The sequence below is a fragment of the Amblyomma maculatum genome, chromosome 2, assembly GCF_055883805.1.
Source record: "Amblyomma maculatum isolate TAMU_Amacu chromosome 2, ASM5588380v1, whole genome shotgun sequence".
Classification (NCBI taxonomy): Eukaryota; Metazoa; Arthropoda; class Arachnida; order Ixodida; family Ixodidae; genus Amblyomma; species Amblyomma maculatum.
The window spans coordinates 223,156,724-223,167,100 of record NC_139345.1 but is presented as its reverse complement, the minus strand read 5'-3'; the positions used below and the strand labels follow the sequence as shown (position 1 = coordinate 223,167,100).

Genomic DNA, 10,377 nt, shown 5'->3' with positions numbered 1-10,377 from the left:
CCCATTTGCACTACAAGTACAAGTATAGAGTTCTGCAGTTTAAAATATTTTGCAATATTAACCATGTATATATTTATTTTAGTTTAGAATTTAGAGTTTACCACTGGAGACAGCCAGCGATGATTGGGTCACACAACTTCAAGACAAATTTTATTACTCAGATACAAAATTTTCTATGCTTCACATGAATATAAATAGCAAAACTGTACTAACAACAACTCTACAAAGTCAATGACATAGCTTTCAAGTTTTTTCACCCCTTGATATAAAAAAAAAAGGTGCAGTACATATTTGTACTTGTAGCTTTGTAAAAAAACCTCAAATATGGTTCATACTGCAGCTGCTTCAACTTATAGAAAATGAGCATTAAAGCTTGAAATTGCTTCAAAAAGTATTATGTGGCAACTCTTAATGAGAAAGGCATAAAAGCGCTTTTCCCTCCAGCTATTCGGCGTGCGCTGAGTTGAGGGTCACGTAAAATGGTGGTGGTGCGCGCCGATGGATGCGCGGTCTCCTCCTCTCATGGCTCTCTCTCAACTTTTTCTTTTTGGTCTGTGCCATTAGAACTGAAGACCAACCATCTGTATCCTTAATGGCTTCTTGTTAGCCCACCTCTCATGTAATATCCCTAGAGGACCTTTAAAATAAAAATAAATAAATTTCAATATGCCTCCTTTAGAGCTCTCCTGGTTCATTATATGAACACTTACCAGAAGTGCAAATTTTTCTTTATCCAACTGCTCGTTGAACTTGAGCAGATCATCCACCGAGTGTATGGCTCAGTGATAAGAAGGGACTTGGTGATAACTGCTTGGCTTGGAAGAACTTCACATAGTTTGTTTAACATATCTCCATGCTGCTGCTGTGTAAAGCGCAAGATATTGAGTAGCCGGATAACGTGCTGCTTGAAGTCTGGAAATAGTGAAAGAGACGCAAGAAAAAATATATAATTGAGAAACGCAAAAAATATTTTGTTGACGAGTAGTCAAGGGTTCGACGAAGGTTCGTCTGGTCAGGCATGGTAGTTGAGTAAAAAGAGTTTCAGTCACTGACCAAGTCAACATGAAAAAAGAGGACGTTTCGGAACGCCCACGGGTTCCTTGGTCACAACCTTTTATTTTGTTGATGCTGCCCTTCTCCTTAATATAGTCTTAAAAATGCTGGAATGCCTAGCACCATATACCCTGCAGCAAAAAATGATGCAAGTGGCAAAATTTAATGGAAAGTTGACAGTAATTTACCATCCTAATACCTAGTAACACTATTATTTTTACTCTTCAATCATAATGTTGTATCTAACCTATGTTACTTAATGCCCATATAGGAGTCTATAAGGCAAGTTTTAAAAAAAGTCTCACTTTATACCTGCACAAACAGTTGTAAATAACCCTTGGTTAAATTATTGTCTACGAAAAGCAGAAGTAAGTTTTTTAAGAGCCAAATGTATTCATAGTTAGATTGCTTTTCAACCGCAAAAATTACTGACCAAGCAAGGAATGTCCCATCAATGACAAAGAAAACATCACATGAAGGAAAGCCACTGTGCTCACATTACCACACACTAGAGATAAAGGTGGAAAAGAGAACAGCAAATTCAGGCAAAGAGCACAAAAGCATCAATGAGAAAAAAGAAAAGGAATGTGTCAACTGCCAGCAACCCAGACTTTAGGTCACCAGTACAAAAACGGCGAAGGTACAGAAGAAAAGCAACAACCCAGCTAAGTGCTACATACAAATGCTACCATGCCAGGTAGCCATACAGGGGCCACTGTGCACTTTGAGCTAAACTTAACCCCTTCAGGCACGAACAAAATATCTAAGAGCCATTTTTGGTTCTCCAAGCTTCAAATGATGTGCCCTGAATAAACTGAAAGAAATCATTTTATTTTTTACAGTCATTTGCGATGTCCCCATTCGAGGACAGGTCACCTCAATACAGAAAAAGTAATGCATACTACCAGCAGAAAGTGCGCGAGCGCCCTTAGCAAGTATCGAGCTGAAAAGATGGTTAACGGATTACTGCTCAAATTTTTAATTAAATCAGTCACTTCAGAGTACGCTTATTAAAAGGTCAAAGCAATTACTATGAGCAGGCATGCACAAAAAGATGGCACTTTGAATCCGACACTTCACTGTGCATCCTTCACGATGGCAGCGCTGTGAGTTCAGTGTGTTGACATGGTCCGGCAAGTGGTTGTAGCCATTGTACCTAATGGTAGCGTCAGTATTAAATGCGGTTTAGGCTCCATTGCGACAGGCACTGGGCATTCACTACATGGTCGACCGCGCTATTTCTGAGGTGTCCTACTGCACGCAATTAGGCTGTTTGCGACGTCGGTTTAGAAGGCCGCCATGCCCAAAATAATTTTCTGTGCAAGCTCCTCAGCACTTTCGTCTCATAGGTACTCTATCCAGCTGTTGCACAGCGCAAGATAGAAAGTGAAAAAAATACCTTCACCGCCTACTTTCTAGTTCTTGACCGAATAGGGTACAGCGACATAAGGAAGTTGAGCTTGGAGTGTTTTGAAAAATCCAAAATAGCACTTTTATTGCCTTTTTGCATAGCAGGGAGCACAAAGTAAGAGTCACGCCCAACCCTCAGAAAAAGGAGTATGCTGGCAGAGGCAGCGTTGAAGTGCCCTGTCCCCGTTGGAAGTGCATGCAAAGTCGAATACGCTCGTAACAAGGATGATAGCCATTATTTCAGTCACGGGCCCTTTCTTCAATAAATAAATGCTAATAATTTGGTCAGCGAAGATTCTTAAGGCCAAAATGACAAAAGCAAGAAGCAATTGCTGTCAGTTCCATAGAACATAGCCGTGTCCATTTTTTCCGCGCTTTTCAGGCACGATTTTTTTAGTGCCAGTTCAATAAAGTCGATTTCCCGAATAAGATAAATACCAAACCAGAACAGTTTGTTGGTTACCATAGCATTTAAAATGTATCTCTTTGGACAGCTCACAAAGTACAGAAATCTCACCATGAGGCTTATTTGGATGTGCTGACGAATGGAACAAAGGCTTCTCCATACTAAGCGCTTAACCACATATACTACTAAGTGGAAACAGTAAATTTTTACCAGAAGTGCGAAGACTAAAATCTGAACTTACCTTCATCAACAGAAAAGCTGCTAGAAGCCTTATCTGCAAATGGAAGAACGAGCAGCCGAACCTTAGCATTGAATGTATAAATTTCTTGATAAAATAAAAAACTGAAGCAAAATCCATCACTTCTAACATTTCACAGTGTAACTATGCAAACTGCCAGCATTATGAGTGCATGTTTTTTGTTTCATTTTCAACTCTTTTTTTGACTGAATTGTCCTAACTGTGCTAATATGCTCATCTAAGCTTTCAATAAATGGGCAGAAATGCGACTACATTGCAGTGCCTTTTATGCCAAAGTATGCAGTTAAACATGGGTATAACACTAGACTGGCCACGAAAACACCTGCTTTTTCATACATGTTTCCGTTGTCAGGCTTCCCGTCACCAGTGCCTTTAGGAACGGACTTCTTTCTTTGCATCATCAGTGCTGTCGGCCATCCCCGCTGCCCTTGCGTTAGGTTTCTGCACTGGATTCTCAGGATCAAATGTGCAGTGAAGATGGGTGCACAGGCTCACATCTTTTTGTCATATTTTTGCTGCTTTTGAGCATGAACAGTAATAATTATTGCTAGTGTAAAGGGGAAAGCAGTGGAGACCACTGCATCTGCCATATAGATATGGAAACCGTGCTTGAATGCGGTGTATTGGAACGATTGCAGTCCCTCCTTGATATTGCAGATGTTCCTCTCATTTCAATTCACGTCGTACAGTGATGAAACTTCCACGTGGTTCGGCTAAATTTCCAGCAACTCAGTACTAGCTAACAGATAGTTGGCACACCAAATTTTTTATATCAGTCAAACACTGCAACACCTTCACTATTTGGAGCTCTCAAATAAACATGCTTGAATAGAAGTGGTTATGGGAGATTTAGAAACATCATAATATCAAAGAATTTGCTAAATGGAGGTTCATTAAATCCAGGTTTAACTGTAGTTCACTGAAACATAGTGTCCAACTAGAGCAGTATGATGACACCACAGCATCTGAAAAAGTACTCCAATAAACACTTCTGAAAAATCCTGAAGCGGTATTAACTCACCTTTATCTAAAAGATCACGGTCGCCAAGAGATACCAGCTCCAGGCAATCATCTGGACAGTGAAAAAACAACCAGACATTACACCACTGTTTGGCTACACAACACCAGAAATTCTCCAAATTTTACCCCTATTCGGCACAATGGTGAAGTCTTGACCAAAACAATTTGCACACTCTTTATGTCGGATTCATAATTGTTACCCATAACAATGAAATTGCTACATGCATTTCAAAAGCTGAAAAAATTCAAACTTCTTAATGCTTATTGCCCAGGTGCAAATGAAATGCAAGCATGGCCACGAATCATACAAAACTAAGCACAGCAAAGTAATCTAATCTGTCCGAACCTTAGCCACACTCTTTTGCCACGTTCACTTTGCTTTGCCACATCGACCTTTTCCATCTGCCTCAGATGAAGAGTGAAAGGACCAATTTTTGAAGTTATCTTAGCTAATAAATCTGTGTAAAACTTTCATCTATGTCTTTCACATTAAGTTCTACAATTATGCAAAAACAATAGGGCCTTGCCAAAGACAAAAAGTTACTTAAGCAAATTAGCCTATCATATCATGATGCTGGTGTAAAAGTTTCACACATAGATACGTCTATTTCTGTTGACGAAACTTACTGATTTGTATGTAATACGAGGTTTAACACCCCAAGCAATATGAAACATGCAGCATGCTATAGTGGAGTGCTCGGGATTAATATGAGCCACCTGGGGTTCTTCAATGTCTGCTAACATTGCACAATGCATGGGCACCTTGCATTTCGCCTCCATCGACATGCATCCACTGCAGCCTGGATCACTGTTATGTATCACTGTTATGTATTAAAATCCAGGAGTTAGGTGCCCTAACCTTCAAGCCATCACATCAGGATGCTATGTTTCAAGTGGCAAAAGAAGCCCAGGAAAGTACATACAAGTAGTTTCTGCCATATGTGTGGTTGTTTCATCACCTGGATTAGTACAGAAAGAGTGTGTTCTTTTAGGTGGCTAACTATAATTTACTCGTTTCTGCCCTTATGCGAGTTGAGTAGGACAAATCAGAAAGGAAATAAACATGACAATGAAACCGCAGCCGTGGCCCCGGGCCCACGGCTGCCCCCCCCTTGCTTACCCTCACTTTGTGTGGCGTTTTGTACAGCACTCTGTGTGGCGCTTTGCACAGCACTTTCAGTCACGGTGCTAGGCACAGTAGAGGACAGACCTGAAAAGAAAACAAAACGAAGGTTGCCTATGATAACTATAACAATGCAGCCGCTTAGCATTTTTCAAGTGAATGATCAATAACCTTGAGGAAAGTCAAGGGGCACTGATGGAGCGTTCGTCACATGCCGCACTTTCACCCTGGGGGAGTCTGATTCTTCATCATCAGACCATGCCTGGGGTGGCCTTCTAATCCTCTTTTGTGGCACTTCAGTGTCACTACTAAGCTCAGAAGTATATTGACTTCTGTCGAGCTTCTTTCTAGCCAAATCATAAGTACCTGGAATAAATTTTCAGATATACAGTGCTGCAGACTATCACAAGCAAAAGTGCTATGTCAACTGCATTTACCAAACAGCCCCTTCACAGATACGTCGAACAGTTGCCAAGATGAGTCCGGTGGTGCTGCTTTTCGAACTAACAACACAATCCTGTCCCCTTTTACATGAAGTGGCCAAGCACACTGCCTGTCACTGATCCATGAAGACGGAACAACCTCCACTTGGTCGTGGTGCAAAAATTCAACAATGGCATATGCCATCTGAAAAATGAGAAAAAAAGAAAAGACAAATCTCACAACCATATAAACAGAAGGACAACTGAGACTGCTTTTGAAATTGTTAAAACATGCACTAACCAATATTTGTGTCAAAGAAACAGGCAATAACAGAGGTGAAATATGGTTGAGTGGCATGTCAGTTGGCCGTGTGTAGCTCCGGCACCACTAAAAACTTGTCACCCATTGGCAGTTTAACCATCTTTTGCAACCTATGCAGGTGCCATATCTTTGGTGATGAGGGGGACGATACAAGACAGATGCCAATCCTGGAGGAATTGAAGGGCATGGTGTACAAGTCCTCTTTAACTAAGAATTCATAGCCAATAATGCACAGCTCATTTGAGTCTTTCAGGTGCGCTATGTTTTTGGCTACAATGACATGGCCATCTTGCAGAAAGCAGCTGTCTTTGTCATTTAGAGAGATCGTGAAGTTTTCAAATTTCACCGTTCTGTACTCAGGAGGGGAGCACTCTGGCAACAGCAGACCTTGAGCGGAAGAGGTGTTTCACTCAATGGCTCCCAGTTGCATGGCTTGCAGAATAGGATGGCCTCAGCCATCCTATTCTGCTACTGCTCTAGTGGCTTCCCATGTTTGCGAAGGCATTTCTTAATGGCCTGCATGTTGTTCTCAAATGGAAATGCACTGAAGGAGTCCAGCTCACCATGTCTTTCAACATCAGAAGACAGATGTATTAAGCAATGTACATTGAAGGAAATATGTTCTTCTCCATACAGATCACCAAAATCTGAAACAAAGCACCTCAGAAGCTTACCAGCATATGCAGCATGCTGACGACAGAGAACCTTGTTAGCAAGGATGGAAAGGGAAGCATGAAGAAAGAGAAAATGCTGGTACAAGTTGTCTGACAAACAAAACTTCAGGATGACTGGGCCAGTGTAGAAGAGAAAAAGCCTGAATTCAGAAGCCTTCCAACGCTCTAGATCTTCAAGCCCTCGTGATTTGCGAGGAAATTCTCGAGGTATGAAGCTATGCAACTGACTGCTCTGCTCACTGAAATTTTGACGATTAAGTGGTCCAAAACGTACTCCTAACGGTCCAGAAACCCGCAAAGAAAGAAGCTTTTTCATGACACCAAGAAGCACAAGGTGCATATAGTCCAAGGGTATGTCATCGACACAGTTGATTGGGAGGTCCAAAAGAATTGACTTTCCCTTACGATGCTCACTGTCATGCTGGTTTCTGAAACTTGCATCTGTACGCAGCGAGCAGTCCATTTCCAGAAATACAACTCTTCCATGCAAATACTGCCCTTCCACAGTGCATTTGGGGCAGCCACTGTAGCCACCATGCCCTTTTGTAGCCATTATAAAGGCTCGTGCAGGAGCATCACACACAATAGCCTTCACGGTCACATGTAAAATTTTGCCATTGACAATGAGGCCTTCAGAGAGCAAGGTCTGCAGCTCAGAAACAAATGGCTTCAGAAAATCACTGGAAGAGTCTGGCTTTGAATGCCCTGCAAATGCACCAACAAGAAATGGTGTTTCATCACCACAGCCTTGAGCAAGGCACTGAATAGGCCAGAGCTGCATCCTTGAACTTTTTGACAGTGGAAGACCATCAACATTGAATGTTAAAGTAATCATGGCAGGCGGATTTTCTACTTGGCGCAGCAAACGAAGCAGTCCATCTGCTAAACCAAAGTGGCAGTAGTGGCCTGGTGCTAATGGGGTAACCGCGCACTGTTCCCGTGGTTTGCGAGGAGTACGCAGAAGCGTGCGACCATCTTTTGGGAGGTCCGACATAGCAGGATGACCTCTCAATATCTTCAATAGAGCTGTCAGCGCACGCCTTTTGATTCCGTGCTTAACTGCCCATTCCCGCAGATAATTTCGGAAATCTTGTTCATCTCGACCATCACATTGCGGCGTCACTGCTCCACTGTCACCGTCTTCGGCACAAGGACAAAACTCTAAATCCTGCATGGGCTCATTGCACCGTGAGCGATGCAAGCTTGCGCTCAAAGCAGCTGAGGTAACTAAGCTGCCATCACAACTTCCATCACTACTATAACCTTCTATAGAAAGTCCAGCAACCACCACAGTAGGCCCAGTCCCCAACTCGCGAGAGGTTCGTCCTCTCGGTGTGCATTTACTTGCGCAGTCAAGCAGCATCAATGACTTCTTCGCCTCCCGGGTGGCCTTTTCACATACGCGAGCATCACTTCGTTGCTGCATAGCCATAATGAGTATGCAACCGGATAAATAAAACTAGCTGAACAACCAATTAACGCCACGTGTATAAAAAAGCAACTACACGATTCCGCCATAACAGTACGTCCCGTTTTCATACTTACAACGAACCTAAATCGGCTGAAGATTGAAACAATGGCGGGCAATTCTTACCACAAACGAACTCACGTTTTGTACTGCTGACGCCGGCTGGTTGCAACAAGTTGGCTCCAGCTAGCTTAACGTACGAAACCTGCAAAGAAAAGAAATACCCAAAATTACGCACTAGGGCTACGCTACAGAACGAAAAAATCGGTCTTAACGCTCTCAGGAGTCACGCAAGTGACGTTCGACAGCAACGACTTTCCAAGAAGCGAGACAGCGATACGAGCGCCGCGCGCGCGCTCGAGCATCGGATCGGCTAGCAGTGGCTGTTGTTGGCTGTAGCAGAGGGCCGCCGTACGGAGATGGACGTGTATTAACTCTAGACAGATATACAGAGCAGAAAACATATGGTACCTTCAAATGCAAAAAAATACTTATTTTTGACGCATGTAACATTCTACTTTATAACGAAAACACATATGAGTGCATTTCAAAAATGTCAATCGTGCAGAAACGTACAACGGACGTCCAGAGTATTATAACACGACGGACTGTTCATGCATCCAAAATAGTGAATCCGCTGGACTTTCGTTGGTTTGAAGTTGATGGACATCCAAAAACAAATATCCGCAGGACCTCCGATGGCTTACTACCGGTGGGCTTTGTTAATGTCCGGAAAAAGACGTTCAGTGTACGCCCAGTGGACGGCCCAATGCGGTCGCGGACGTTCGGATCTAAATCGGATGTCCGACGGTCATTTGTGGTCCAATGGGATTACCTTTCTATATAGTATGTGACAGTTCTGAATGGAGATGCATGCGTACAGTGCCATCTGGAAAAAGCAATTGAGAGAAACTGGCAGTTGCCCTTGGAGATGTGTAATCAAAGTTCAGCACAGATAACTTGAATTTCATTTTCCCTTCTATTGCAGGAGGAGCCCAACCTGCTCTTTCCATCTTAGGCCTGAAAGACCAGCAACAGCTGATCGAGCAAATGCACAGGATAGTAACTGCTCCTGGAATCCCGGCCTGCGGAGGCCGCCCACAGAGAACTCGATCATCGCCTCGCTAATTCCGAAATATTAGGTTTCAATAAATACCTTTTCCTCCACCACCTCCCCAAGGGAAGAGCTGTCACGGCCACGGATAATTAAAAAAATTATTCAAGTAGATTCTTAATACTCCAGTTGGCCTGCATTTTACCATGCCATTCCTTAACATCGATATTTTTTTAGTGTAGACTATTTATGCATGCAGTTTTTGCAATAAAGAAAAAAATGTTTTTTTTACAACCTCGCATGCTGGTATGCCTATGCACTTCGCATGTTTTCAGGAATGGTGCATTTGTGTAAGGCTCAGCTAGCATATGTGCCTCTTTGATGGAAGTTTTAATTGCACACCGCTGTTCAGTGCTTTGTGTGTGAAAGTAAAGCAGACAACAGGAAACTTGAACCTGTTGCATATTCTATTGTCTGCTTTGCTCTCACGACAAAGGCATTGAGCACTAGTATGTGACTGAAATTTCCATGGCACATGCTTGCTGAGCTTTACACCAATGTTATTGGCAAGTTTTTACACCAATAGCGGGCCCTGCAAGCAAGTTCCGGGAAACGTCCGAATGTCCGCCTCCGGCTGTCCGTCGGACGCCCGTGGGACGCGATCCGGATCCACGAACGGTAGTCCGACGGACGTCTGCTGTAAGTATATCGAACATAACCGGACTTCCGTCGGATGTCCGAAGGTCCGAAAACGGACGTCCGTCGGTCGACCGTCGGACGTCTATGGCCGTCTGGGACCTAGCCTTCGTTTGCTGTTTAGTTAGATAAGCCTTTTCACCGTGTTTTGCCTTGTTCTGGCCTTTCGGAATCTAGTTATTTCTTACTTTTTGACACTGCTTTTGCAACGATGAGCAATTTTTACACATTGTCCGAGTTTTTCTTTTTTCTTTTCTGTTTTCTTTTTTCTTGTTTTTATTTCCTTGACACTGCTTTTGCTAAGAAATGTTATATGTTCATCGTTCACTCATGCTTCATCTTCCTTTTTATCCGTGTCGAGGCCTTTTCTTGTATTTGATTACTGTATATCGAAGGATATCAGTTTTACACCTTTGCTATCTGGTGGAACACTTGGCGGCGGGATGCTACGTGGGCAGTGCGTTGATTTT

The 10,377-nt window shown here is 42.9% G+C and overlaps 2 long non-coding RNA genes and 1 pseudogene across 2 annotated transcripts; all 3 read right to left on the bottom strand.

The window, feature by feature from the left end:
• Positions 1-4,164: 4,164 nt before the first annotated feature.
• LOC146201358 (uncharacterized) lies at positions 4,165-5,504 on the bottom strand. Its single transcript, XR_014705320.1, has 3 exons — positions 5,443-5,504; positions 5,269-5,358; positions 4,165-4,200 (listed from the first exon to the last, which is right to left on the bottom strand). It is a non-coding gene; the product is annotated as an uncharacterized LOC146201358 (long non-coding RNA).
• An 18-nt stretch (positions 5,505-5,522) lies between these two features.
• LOC146201356 (uncharacterized) lies at positions 5,523-8,363 on the bottom strand. The gene is made up of 3 exons (XR_014705319.1): positions 8,299-8,363; positions 5,709-5,898; positions 5,523-5,637 (listed from the first exon to the last, which is right to left on the bottom strand). It is a non-coding gene; the product is annotated as an uncharacterized LOC146201356 (long non-coding RNA).
• LOC146201357 (uncharacterized) lies at positions 5,971-7,863 on the bottom strand (annotated as a pseudogene).
• Positions 8,364-10,377: the final 2,014 nt, after the last annotated feature.